At 54.2% G+C, this 13,690-nt stretch overlaps 1 pseudogene; it reads right to left on the bottom strand.

Moving 5' to 3' along the window:
• Window positions 1-499: 499 nt before the first annotated feature.
• LOC117028811 (uncharacterized) lies at window positions 500-13,411 on the bottom strand (annotated as a pseudogene).
• Window positions 13,412-13,690: the final 279 nt, after the last annotated feature.

A 13,690-nucleotide genomic window follows, 5' to 3' on the forward strand; every position in this document is an offset into this window, starting at 1 on the left:
GACTGGAATCCTGGTCACTGGAGAAATTGGCCAATCTTGCCTCTCCTGGCATTTGTACCTTCTTTCAGGAGATGCTTTCTGCATCTCTCTTGGGTGCCTGATCCTGGGTACTGAGCAGTGGTGCAAATACAAGGATAAATGAGGCGGGGTGATGACTGGGTGTTCTCCCCACATTCCAGGTCCCCTCTGCCTCCCAGTCCAGTGTTTTCTGAATTCTGGGATCTCTTTCCATCCAGCCTCTGCCTCCAGGCCAGCTGCCCCTTGCTCCAGCCTCCTCATCCTTCCAGTCCTGGCACTGCACCCAGCTGTTTAGGAAGTGTCCCCTCCCTGGGGCTGCTTTCAGAGAAGAACAAGGAAAGCTGGGGTGGCTGACAAAGGCAGGACAGGGGAGTGGTAGTGCATCTGGAGATTCTTATTTGTAAGCCCAAACCGCTCCCTGAGCTTCAACTACTGCCTTTATCTGCCCTGATAATAGACCGAAACCATATTCTGCTCCCTGTTAAGCGATCAGTGCCCGGCCTCTGTGAGCCTGCCAGGATGGCAGCAGCCCAGGGTGGCGCTGGGCATGACGCCATGCCCAGTGCCAGCTGACAGGCCGGCCAGCCTGGGAAATCGCAGCCAGGCGAGTAGCCACCAGCCTGCAGACTATGCCCCACGCAGGGATGTCGCACTCATCAGGGGTCCTCAGGACCCTCACCGGGGCCCTGCAAACACGTGGCAGCAGATGAGGGAGAGGAAGACGGGAGTGCCCGTACAGGGCACACAGGAGGCTCTCAGGATGGATCTTGAGAACTGAAGCTTGAGCTATGGCGGCACTGGATTGTTCATCTTTGTATCCCCAGCACCGAGCATGGTGTCCAGCACACAGTAGGAGCTCGGTGGTGGAACTTTATGCACTCAGCACCCAGTTATCAGGATCTACCCTAAGCAGGGAGCTGTGTTCTCTCCCTCCCTATCCTTCCAGCTACTTCCTCCAGCACGCGTCGGGGATCTCCTGATGTAGCCAGATGTGGGGACCTCCAAGGCGGCCATCTGTGAGAGGCCAGTTGGAGGCCAGCCCTGCCCACTGTGTCTGAGGGACAAAAGGAGGAGGAAGTCCTTCCATGTGTCTCCATAACCCAAATTAGTACCCAGGCTTACAGATGTGCTCACACAGGTGACCCGATTTCATCTCCCCAACGCTGCGCAGCAGGCCAGGCGCCCTGCAGCTCCATTTTGCAGAGGTGTGGGATTTATGCCGGGCTCTTCTGCCCCCAAACAGCCCCCAGGCCAGGCTCCCTCATGGCGATTAGACTCTTAGCCCACAGTTAAGCTCTGAGATTCTGGGAGAAGCTGGGAGAAGCTAGGGACTGGGAGATGGGAGAATAGGTGGGGTGGGGATGCGTGAGGGAGGGGCAGAGGGAGCAGGCGCAGGGCTGGGCCAATGGGGAGGCAGCAGGCTCAGGACAGAGCCCCTGGCCTGCGCTCTGCATGGAGCAGGACCGGCCAGTAAAAATCTGACTACCTCAGCTCCTCTCTGAGGTACCATTGTCGCCTCCTGAGTGGGCAAACAGCACTGGGTGCGATTGGGCACTAATGAGTGTTTTCCAGAGGGTGATTCCTCTCCGTAGGGTTTATCTTCCGGGGTCATCACTGTGCTGTCTGCACTTAGCAGGGTAATAGCAGCCTGCACCGGGGCCCTGCACACACGTGGCAGCAGATGAGGGAGAGGAAAACGGGAGCGAGCAGGAGCAGCACGCCCCGGCCCCACCCGCTTCCTATCCCAGGTGTTATGCCCATAGCGGTGTGGATAGCCCCCCTCATGCCAGGGCCCCACTGCCGCCCAGACCCAGCGACCCTCGCAGACACCCACACGCCCTACCCATCCTTACCTCAGCCATCAGGCCCTGCCCAAGCCCACAGGTGCCTCCTCTGCAGTCCCCACAGGTACCCACCTTTCTCCCGCTGCATGGGGCTCCTCCTCTATCCTCAGGAAGCTGAAAAGAGAAAGGCACTGCTGCTAATCCAGGACACTCCCCACACCCCCAGTGGGAGGCACAATGTTCCCTGTTCAGATGGCTTTTGAATCCCCATGGGCACCAGCGAGGTAGGAGTTATTTCTAGATTACAGTCGAAGACGGGAGACTCTGGGAGGTTAAATGACTTGTATAAGGTCATCCAGTGTGGGAAGCAGAATAATGGACACCCCAAAATGTCCGTATCCTAATCCCCAGCACCTGGGACTATGTTACTTTATATGGCAAAAGGGACTTTGCTGATGGGATTAAGGATCTTGAGATGGGGAGGTGAGCCTGGCTTCTCTGGGTGGGCCCAGCTTCTCACAGGGCTCCTTTAAATACAGAAGAGGGAGGGAGAAGAGTGATGCGATGTGAGAAAGTCTTGATTGGCTATTGATGGCTTTGAAGATGGAAGGGGAGCCAAGGAAGGTGGGTGGCTTCTAGAAGCTGGAAAAGGTGGGAAAGTGATCTTCCTCTAGTATCTACAGAAGGAGCACAGCCCTGTTGGCACCTTGATTTTAGCCCATTCAGACTCATTTTGGACTTTTGATCTGTAAATTGTAAGATAATGAAATTGTGTGTGTTTTTTTATTAAAGTGTATTGGGGTGACGATTGTTAGTAAAGTTACATAGATTTCAGGTGTACAATTCTGTACTACATCATGTATGTCTCATATTATGTGTTCACCACCCAGAGTCAGTTCTCCTTCCATCACCACACATTTGACCCGGTCTACCCTCTTCTAGAATCCCTCCTCCCCTTACCCTCTGGTAACCACTAAACTATTGTCCGTGTCTATGAGTTTTTGTTTCTTCATTTGTTTGTCTTGTTCTTTTGTTGTTCTCAGTTTTATATCCCACATATCAGGGAAATCATATAGTTCTCGACATTTTTTGTCTGATTTATTTCAACTCAGCATAATCATCTCAAGATCCACCCATGTTGTTGCAAATCCACCCATGTTCATCTTTCCTTACGGTAGAATAGTATTCCATTGTGTATAGATACCACAACTTCTTTACCCATTCATCTATCAAAGGACACTTTGGCTGTTTCCATGTCTTGGCCACCGTAAATAAAGCTGCAATGAACATTGAAGCACATATATCTTTATGGATAAATGTTTTCAGATTTTTTGGTAGATACCCAGGAGAGAGATTGCTGGGTCATATGGAATTCTATTCTTAGATTTTCGAGGAAAAATTGTGTTGTTTTAAACCACTAAGTTCATGGTGATTTGTTACAGGAGCAACAGGAAACTAATACACCCCGCTAGATGCAGAGCTAGGGTCTGAACCTGGGACTCAGACTCCAGTCTGCTCCCTTCTACCTTACCCGTCCTCTGTCCACCACTCTAGGCTGTCTCTCTTCCCGCCCCCGCTTTCCCACATTTTCTGAAGTGAAAGTCGGGCCCCATAGCTTGACACATGAAAGCCTATTGATGACGAGGGTGGGACGGAAGATTCAAACCTGGGACAGAGGCTAGATTTCAGGTGCTCTCTTTGTATGATCCCAGCCCACCCTTTCTGTCTCTCCCTACTGGGTTCTTAGACACAGGCCTATAGCAGCCCGTTTCTTTGGGAGTTCAAGGGAGCCAAGGCACGTGCTAGCCATTAGGACCGGGGATTTGGAGGGGGCTTCAGAGTTAAAACTGCCATGGTCTCTACCCTTAGGGCACACGCAGCCTGCCTGCTTCTGCACTTTGCAGATTTCTTCTTCCTGGGTGCTGGGCCTCTGAAGCAGGAAGTGGGTGAAATGGGCGGGCATGTCTGAGAACCTCTCTGCTCTGGGGCTCTTGGTGGTCTGTGTGTCTGTCTCTCTCAGGGCGGGGGAGATATCTGCCTGTCTGGTGACCTGGTGTGTGTGTGGGGTATCTCAGATCCTGTGGGCCTTTCTGGGCAGTGTCTGCTCAGCCTCTGTGTGCGAGTGGGTGCACTGTGGGCGTACAGGTGTGTGAATGTGTGTCTCCTCACACCCATGTGTGCGTGTGTGTACGCGTGTGCCTACATGTCCCTGTGTATATGCATGTGTGAGTCTGTCTGCTCACACCCTGAGTATGTCAGGGTGTGAACACCTGTCTCTTGTGCCCTGTGTGTGTGAATGTGTGCGTGTGTGAGTGAGTGTCCACTCATACTGCTGTGTGCATGTGAGTGTGCAAGTGTCTCCTCATCCTCCTGTACGTGTGGACATGTGATCGTGTGAGCGTCTTTTACATGCCTGTGAGTGAAAACGTGAATGTGCCTACTCACCCCGAATGTGAATGTGTGTGAACATGGCGTGTGTGAGCACATCTGCTCCTCCCCTGTGTGTGAACAAGTGAGCATTGCATGTGCAATCGTGCCCACTCATGTCTCGTGTGTGACTGTGTTTGTGTGCGGCTGTGTGTTTACTCACATCCATGTGAGTACGTGAGCATCTACTCACACTTCCGTTTGTGAGTGTGTGAATGTGTGTGTGTCTACTTTCTCCTGTGTGTGTGTGACTGTGTGTGTGTGCGAATGTGTGTGCTCTTCCAGCCCCACGTAGGTGAGCGGTGGCTCCCTGCGCACGGCCAGCATTGCCTCATCCCTGTGACACAGCCACTAATGACTGTTTGCCATTGTCTGTGTGGCGGTGGCATCACCTGCACTAATGACAGTCTCCCCTGCCTAATGACCTGGCTTCTGCCCCATCATTTAGGAGCCACAGGAGCACTCTGGGCCTGTGGCCAGGGAGATGTTGACAAGCTCAACACATTTCCCACTGGGGTGCCAGTGGGGGTGGGGAGAAGCGTAAATCCCACCCTCCCCCGAAACCCCCTGGGTGCCCTGTGCGGGCTGGAAATTTCAGCTGGCTGATGGCATTTCAGGGTAGGAGCCCTGGGTCTGGGTCCTGCTCTCCGTCTCTGGTGGGGCTGGACAGCTGCTGCCTAGGCCTGCTCTGGTTTGGGGCCACCCCTGGAGGGGGCGCGAGGGCATTTGGGGCAGCCCAGTTCACAGGGTCCAGGACAAGCCACTCTTGGCGGAGTCCCACCACTGAAGCCTCATTCGCTGACCCCACCAACATGTCTTTTATGATTGAAGTGAAGTTAAAATAGCCTCTGGAGCCAGAAGGAAGAGCTGAGGAGGGACTGCTGGCCCCTTTCTGTGAGTCCACAGCAATGCCTTCATACTCCCTCACAGCTCTGAACCGACTCCATCCTACTAGTGTTTCCCACTTGCAGGCCTGCCTCCTCCTACTGTAAGTTTATCTAGATAAGCAGATAAGCCTAGTACTCCACCTGGTTCAGTAGGGACTCACTGAAGGTTTTCTGGGTGAATGAATACACCCCCCAGAACTAGCTATGTGACCTTGAAGTGACTTGCAGTGTCCTCTGCAAAGTGAGGATGCCACAGCAGGTGCTTCAGGATGATTTGCATATATTCACTCCAGTCTTTGCCGCTCTCTTCAAATGTTCTTATCATGAGCATTTCACAGATAGGGTAATCAAGGACCAGGGCACTTAAGTAAGTCCACACAATTAATAAGAGCTAGAGCTGAGATTCAACCTCAGGTCCATCTCTCCAGGATCTGAAGAGAAGGCCGGGTAGGTCGGTGGAGACACAGCATTGGCGATCAGTCTGGTTTCAGAGACCAGGAATAGGGAGCTTGGTCTCGGAAGGGTTTGCAGTGTGCCAAAGGGAGAAGCTTCCCTTGAGGAGAAATTGACCTCTTCCAGGTACTCCCCAGAGATTCCTGCCCCAGGCTACCTTATCTAGGGCCTCCCTGGCAGTCAAAGCAAGAACTAGAACATGAGGAGAAACTGCTCATTGTTGGGAGTTTCTTCAGTGAGATTGCTTGATTATCAAGAGGACAAAAAATGGCAGGAAGAGAGATGTGACTTAGATTTCAGAGCCTTGCTTGGTATTCCTTAAAGGCAGGGACTACTCCTCCAGCAAAATGGGTTTAATTAAAACTGCGAACTCTCACAACGAGCAATGACCGTGGAAGACGTGGCTTTATGAGAACATTTGTAAAGCAACACATAAACAAGGACACAGAAATATAGGGAAAACTTCGGATCTAAGTGTTGAGGGGACGCGGGATAAGTGGTGCTGTGAGCTGGGTGAGGTTGGCCAGAGAAGGCTTCCCGGCACAGTCGGGTGTGGACCAGATTGAAGAGGGACAGGCTTTCCTTGGGGTGGAGTAAGGCAGGGGAGCAGCAGGCACCTAGCACCCCAGCGGCAGCATTTCTGAGCCGTCTCCCAGAGCCCTGGCTCAGTGACCTGGTATCCTGGGAATTTGCCCTGCTTCCTGGGTGGGGATTGTCCAACCACATGCCTGTCTAGCCCTCTTGGTGCCACTTGGAAGTGACATGGAAATGTGGTGCAGCCTTGGGCTAGGGTCTCCTCTCCAATGAGTTTGGCCCAGTTTGGCCTATGGCCCATCCAGGCATCTGCTCTGTGGGATGTCTTGGGAAAGAGATGAGGAAGGAGTGGAGGTGGAGAGTCTTAGCAATGGAGGGGAATGATAATAAGGTCTGCTGCCTTCCTCTCAGGGTACCAGGGTGCCAAGGGAGGATGGCAGGCCCACAGTCCTGTGCTTGGTTACTTTGGGGCTGGGGCTGGGCCGAGGACAGTGGCAAGAAACCTCGGATTCACAGAGCTGCTGAACAGGTTGTGCCCTGGGTCTACCTTCACCTTCACAGAGAGGACCTGGAGGGGCAGGAGTCGGGAGGGGAGGACAGAGCGTATGTGAGTGTGGTGGTGAAGGGGTAGACCCAGGATTTGAGAAAGAGGCCCTCCCCGGGTTTTTGAGGTGCTCCCTGGAGCGTGGGAGGGACAGGTGCATCCCAGGCCACCGTCCATGGTAGGAGCAGCAGACCCAGCCTGGGGACTAGGTGGTGGTTGGAGAGGGACAGGGGCTGATACCCGATGGCTTCCTGTAGGAGGGGTGGGCCGTGAAGCAAGCTGAGAAGCAGGAAGGGGTAGAGGTGGGTGGAGTAAGAGGACTGTGTAAGGAGGCTGGCTGAGATGAGAGAGAGATGGGGAGCAGAAAGAGGACCCCAGGGACAAGCTCTAGGTCCAAGCTGAGGGCTTCGCCTTTGAGTCAGGAGGCAAAAGGAGCCTCTGTGGTCCGGCAGGGCTTCTGACTGAGGCCCCAGACACAGATGACTCTTCATCCCTGGGAGCACAAGGGCCGAGGCCCGGGGTTCCCGCCACGTCTCCCGTGCTGTGTTCCTGGAGCTGCACCCTGTCCAACCAGGGCCCCCAGCGGTGGATTTTGTGGTGGGAGAGGGGAGCATCTGGGGAGGGCATCCTGGGACGGGCTGGGAAAGGAGGGGTTAAGGAGCAAGACGTGGGAGAACTTTGGGACTCGGGTTGACTCCTGATCTGTTCTCACCCATAGGGACGCCCTGAAACTGGCACAGAGGCATTTATTTGGGGATTCATAGTCACTTTATGACTGGCATTTAGATGCGTGTCTGCAGCAGCCTCAGGAATGACAGTATTTGGCCATTCATCGCCTGCCCAGCAAACTCTCTGTGCTTTGAAACAACAACATCATCCAGGGCCGGTAGTTTGGAGCAGAAAGACACTGAAAGAGATGCGAAGGGAGAGACTGACCCTTGGGAAAGAAGAGGGAGCCTCTCCTCCCCTCACCCACTGGGGAGGGGTGGGCCGTGGGAGAGAGGCTTTGGGCAGCATGAAGGGGTCTGGGAGGAGGAGCCGAGACAGGGGGTCACTTGCCAAAGGCCACACATAGAGGCCACGGGGACCTCGAGTCTGAGCCCTGTGAGGTCGGCTCCGTTGTTGGTCCTCACATCTTGTCCTTGGGCTCTGTGCCCAGGCTTCACTGTCAGCACGTATGCCCTGAGCCAGCGCCTGGCAAACGCAGCCATGAGATCATGGGGTGGGGTAAGTTGGCGGGTCCCCGATCTCCGATGGAGCCTCGGCAGGTGCACGGTGTGGAGCCCTGGGCCTGGCGCCTCTGTAATCTGTCCCCTTCCAGGAAGGCGGTTCTTCCAACCCGCCAGCGTGGTCTCATCCACCTCAGTCCCCAGACTTCCACGAAGGTGGAACCCTGGCTCATGCTATGGCACGAAGGCTGGAGATTAGACTTCAAGAAGACCTTTGTACTCAAGCGATGGGGTGGCGGGATAAGGGCGGGGGGAGTTAAAGTGAAGGCCCCATGTTAATACCAAGTGAGGCATTCCTCACTGAGGGCTTCTTCAATGTTCTGTGCGAAGTGCTTTGTAAGCAGTTCTCGTGTACTCTTCACCATGACCTTGTGGAACGTGGCAACTCAGGCCAAGGTGTCACGGCCAGTAAGCAGAGGAGCTGGTACTCTTGTGCCCAGGTCTCCAGCTCTGGAATAAATCCTGAGGTTCAGTGACGTGGGCCACTGGGGGACCATGAGGGCTTCCAAGTGCTCACTCATTCCTTCATTTAGCGTTCTGGGGTGACCACGACAGGGTTATTCGGGGCAAGAGTTGGAGGTCAAACAGGCAGGAATGATAAGAGTTGAGTTCATGGTCCAGAGGGTGGAGGTCAGCCACACAGAGGCGGGTGGGCCTGTTTCCGTTTGGCACATCTTGAGTCACAAAGGAAGCACATGCATCAGAACTACAGCAAAAGGGAGCAAGGTGAGATGGAAAGATCTTCAGGTTTCCAGGGCTGCATGTCATGTCACGTGAAGCGTATGTTCTCTGGAGAGGGAGAGCAGTATGAAGGGCTCAGTCTGGAGGCGGGGAGATGAACGATCTGATTTGGGGGTCTTTGTGCAGGTGTGTGTGTGTGTCTGTGTGTGTGTGCATGCACGCACATATGTGTACACGCATACGTGTGTCCACAGTCTTTCATGCTGTCCTTTCTGCCCCCAGCTGGCTCTGACCCCTCCAGCAAATCTGTGTTTCACCCTAGGCACCCAAGGAAGGATGTCCCTTTTGCTCATGATCTGGAAGGTTCTTTCTGTTTGGGTGCAGTGCTGTCTTGATTGGGGACCATTCTTGTGTCCCAAATGTTCTCTCATTTGGGAGGCCACTTATTCTAGTCCTGACATCCCTGCCCTTACTCCCAGGAGGCTTCCTCTGCCCCTCCTTTAAGGACCCCCATTCTCTTCCCCTTTCCTGAAGATGTACTGGGTCTAGGATGTTAGCTTGTGGTGGGCATAACCTATTCCTTCCCCGTGACCCACAATTCCACCTCGATTCATTTACGCCTGTGTTCCAGCTTCCACAGGACTGGCCCCAATGCAGCGAGTCCCCATATGCTTGTAGCACAGATGCGTGGAGAAGAGGGATGCATGGACAACTCCCAGTGTGTAACGGGGGCCAGCCCTCCAGTGTGCCCTGGCAGGTGTGCTCTGTCAGGTACTGGCTGCTGGCCCCTGTCGGCTCTTGGTGTGCAAATCTGTGCCCTATGTCTGTGGGTCTGGGGTCAGACCCTGTGTTTCAAGAGCTGGTGGCACCGCACACACAGTCAGAATCCTAGGATGTCAGGGGCGGGTCGGACTCCAGAAACCATCACTTATAGACAAGGAACCCCCCCAGAGAGGAGATACCTTTGCCCAAGATCACACAGTATTTTGGGGGACACTGTGAGTCTCCTGACCCCCATGCCACAGCCCTCTCCACCATGTCACATTGCCTCCCCGTGTCCCATTGACAAGCTGCTCTCTCCCTCTCTCTTTTTTTCTCATCTCTTGTACTTTTCTTACTCTTTCCCCCTCTCAAGTTTGCCAATCCAGACCCTGCCATACCTCAGTGCCTAGCCTGGCCTTCCTCCACTTTGGAACCTACCTGATTTCTCTCCCCGACCTTCTTCTGTACCATTCACAGCATGACCTGCTAATTCCCATGTCCTAATTGTCTGTAACACAAATTAATGATTTATTATTTGATGCTCTAATGACCTGAGTTCTAACCAGGCTCAATTGCTTCCTGATGGCTGCGTGACCTTGGGCTAGTTACTTAACATTCTTAATCCTCTGTTTTCTCATCTGTAAAATGGGGCAGGTGTTTGAGCCCGAGTGAACAGCAGAAGCTAAGCTCAGAGGGCTGTATTTGAAGAATGGCAAGATTGAAATCTGAGGTGTGGTGGGTGTGGGTGGGGGTGACAGCGGAAAGGCAGGCAGGGGCCAGGTTGTGGAGAGCCTCAGCTGGGAGAGGTTATGCTACTGGCAGTGGGGAGCACTCAAGGCATTTTCAGAAGAGAAGTAACGACCCCCACCTAGAGTGATGACCCCCACCTAGGGGTGGCCATGACGTGAGGTAGAAAAGGCATGGCTTTGGAGCTAGCAGATCTGGATTTGCATTTTAGCTCTGCCACTGGTTAGTTGTGTAATGCTGCACAGATTTCTAGATCTCTCTGAACTTCTTCTTTCAATCTGTAAAATAGAGCTTATACCTATCCCATAGACTTAGGGGAAGGATGAAATGAGAAAACATCTATAAATTGCTTAGCTTGGAGTCTTGTACTTCGTAAGTGTTTAACGAGGGGCAGCCATTATTACTGCGTTGCTATTGTCATTCAAGAGTACATGTCTACCAGCCTCCTGTCTTGGCTTTGTCTCTGGATCTGTCTGGGCCTTGAGTGACAGGCTCATTCCTCACTTTCCAGCTTGGTGACTTTCCAAGGGCAGGGCCCACACGCATCTTCTCCCTGCTCTAGCTATTCCAGGAAGTGAAGGAGCTGGGAAAGCTGTTGAGAAGAGGGTGATGTCACCTTTTGGGGCCTCTGGGTGGCTCTGCAGACCTGCAGGCAGGCAGTGGGAGGGTGTCTAGGCTCTCTTGGCCAACCGCGGATCTTACAGTGTCTGAGGAGATTAAGGTATGCAGGGAGCGCTGTGTTGACAAGGTGTGCCCCCAACTTCCTAGCTGGGCTGTCAAGCCACCTCTCCCAGGGATAGTCCTTGGGAGCTCAGGTACTGCAGTGGGCCTGCTGCCACTTGTGAACCCATGCAGAAGGGCAGGTGCAGTTCCCAGAGAGGGCACATGGGGGTGAGGGCTCAAACTGAGCTCCAGCCGCCCCACCCCTCCCTGAGTGTTTCCTTGGCCCACCCTGGTGGATGAGGAGCCAGACACGCCCTCAGTGAAATAGTTAGAGTCGAATCATTACTAGACAGTATTTATAAAACGCCTGCTAGGAGCTGAGCAGTATGTCAGGTGCTACGGGTAATCATGTGGCAAAGATTGACTGGGTCCTGCCGCATAGAGGGGATTCTGACAGGCATTTGGAGGGGGAAGCACAGGGAGTTATGGGAGCTCTGAAGGTTACATTCTACCCCCCTGTGCGGGGACCTGCAGGACAAGAAAGCAGTTGTGTGGTTGGAAGGCATTGGGTGTGTGGGGGAGGGGAGTGGGCAGAGAAAAGGCCAGAAAAGTTCAAACGGGTCTCGAATGCCACACTGAGGAGTGTGCACTATGTTTCAGGGGGAGGTAGGGGCCATTGAAATGTTTCTAGGTAGGGGAGAGACATGATCAGAGGTGGGGCTGCAGTGCTGTGGGAATGGAGAAGGACGGGGTGGTCTGACTCCAGGTTTTGTGGAGGAGGGAGTGCTGAGAGGGTGGCGTGCTCCTGGGGAGGGAGAGGGGGTGGGATGATTATAGAGTGAGCGTGTGGTCTGGAGTGGATGTGGGCCTGCCCAGGTGGGAGGGCGGGACTCCACTGGGAGGGTGTTTGGAGCACAGGCAGGTATGTGGGTGGGATACAGGGCAGCTGGGTCAGGGCTCTGCTGGAGGGGTCAGGCTGAGGCAGAGGGCAGGGCTGGAGGGAGAGCAGGCCAGGGGCCTGACCCTGGCCTCCGCTCTGCCACCTCCTCCCTTTAGGCCTCAAAGATTGGTCTCCTCCAGAGGCCTCCAGGCAAGACATGCTGCCTCTCAAAACCTCAGTGATACCATCTGAAAAATGGGGAGCACAATGTCATTCTCTCTGCCACTTGGAGTGTCTGATTAAGGGACAGTCAGTATTCCTCCATCTGGGCCTGAGTCCTGGGCCACAGAAACCGGGAGAGGCAGAGCCTGTGGCTCAACAGGTTCCCACTGGCCACAGAACAGCCCTAGGTGGGCTCTGGGCATGATGACCAAGTTCTGGGGGTGCTCTGGGAGGGGCTGGAGGGACGGGGTTCTGGGAGTGTGTCCAGGGTGAAGAGTTGCTGGACAAGGTCGTGGGCCACGGCCCCCTCATCGCCTCTGTAATTTGGGCTTCTCCTTCAGAACCTTCTAGCTCCCCAGGCTCACAGCCCAATCCTGTGACAGTGGGGCCAGGCCCCCAGGGCTGAGAGGATAGGCAGGCTGGGTGACAGCTTAGCCACAAGGGGGGAAAACCCTGGACTCGCCTCGCTCTGAAAGTCTCCACATCTTTGCATTTTACAGCTCACTGTCTGAGTCCACAGAGCCCTGAATGGGCCCACGAGCCGAGTGAGTAGGGTCAAAAGATGCTCATACCCCAGAGGTCCCCTACTCCTGGGTCACCTGCCACTTGGGTTTTGTTGGAAGTTGTCCTCTTGGTGCTGAGGCAGAGTACATCCCCCAGGGCATTGCTGCCCATGGGGACGTGGTGGTCCAGTCAGCCCAGGAGAGGGGAAAGGAAAGCCTCCCTCCCAACCTTGCTCCTGCTTCCAGAAAAGGCACTCCCTTTCTCTTCTTCCTCCTCCTCTCTCTCACTCCCTTCCCTTTCCTCCTCCCCTCTATAGTTTCCCTTCCCTTTCTGGCACTAGCCTGTTCATCTCCCTCCATTTCTCTCTTCTCCTTCTTCCCTCCAGTCCTTCCCCAGCTCCTCTGTTTTCCTCTGGTACTTCCTTATCTTTCCTCCCTGGTTCTCTTGCCCCCAAGGAGTCACTTGCCCCCACTCAGACTCCTCCTTGAGTTCAAGCGGCCCCTTCTCCCCTCTTGGAGCAAGAAGTCATCCTACACATTGCAGGGAGCCGGGGCTGTCTTCTCTGCACGTTGTCTCTCTCCTCCTGAAGACTGACTGGGCCTCAGCCGGAGGAGGCCCTGCGCTAGGTCTGCAGACTGGGCAGCGGCCCCTGGAGGTGAGGCTGGGGATTGCAGCTTCCTGCCTCCAGGATTCCACTCCCTGCTCAAGTCGTATCCTCTCCCCAGGCACCCTGAAGGTCCCACTGGTTTAGGAGTGCACATGAGTAAGTGAATGGTAGACACTCGGGCATCGTGTGTCATGCATGCACGTGTGTGTCTGGTGTGGATGTGTGATTTGAGTGTGTACATCCTGCCAGGTGTGTCTGTGTGAGTGTAGAATGCACATGAGTGTGTGAATGGCATGTGGGCTCTGCAGATTTTTGGCCGTGTGTAAGCACTTTGTATACTGTGTGTACACACGGAAGCATGTGTGATAGTGGAAAGTCACGTGTTTTTGTGGATACCTGGAGGAGCGTGAGGCTCTGCTAAGTAGGAGCTCCTCTGCGCCTGGGACACCAGTGAGCACGGCAATAGCATGAAGACATGTGGTTGTGTGTGTGAGGGAGTGAGGGGTGGTAGTGTGTGCACGGGCTGCTCTCACTGCCTGTGTATGTATGTGTTTTCACTGAAGTAGGGAATAGGAGACCCCCAGGAGGGTGACCATTTGGGTCTGCAGCGCCATTGACATGCGTGAGTAGTGCAGAGGGCCTAGGGGAAGCTGTCTTTGGGTGTGTGTGGAGATGAGTTCTTCTAGGCCAGGGATGGGGATGGGCTCAAAGTGGAAGTAGTTAGTGATTGATAAGCTTTTAAAGAAAT

The sequence above is a fragment of the Rhinolophus ferrumequinum genome, chromosome 10, assembly GCF_004115265.2.
Source record: "Rhinolophus ferrumequinum isolate MPI-CBG mRhiFer1 chromosome 10, mRhiFer1_v1.p, whole genome shotgun sequence".
NCBI lineage: Eukaryota > Metazoa > Chordata > Mammalia > Chiroptera > Rhinolophidae > Rhinolophus > Rhinolophus ferrumequinum.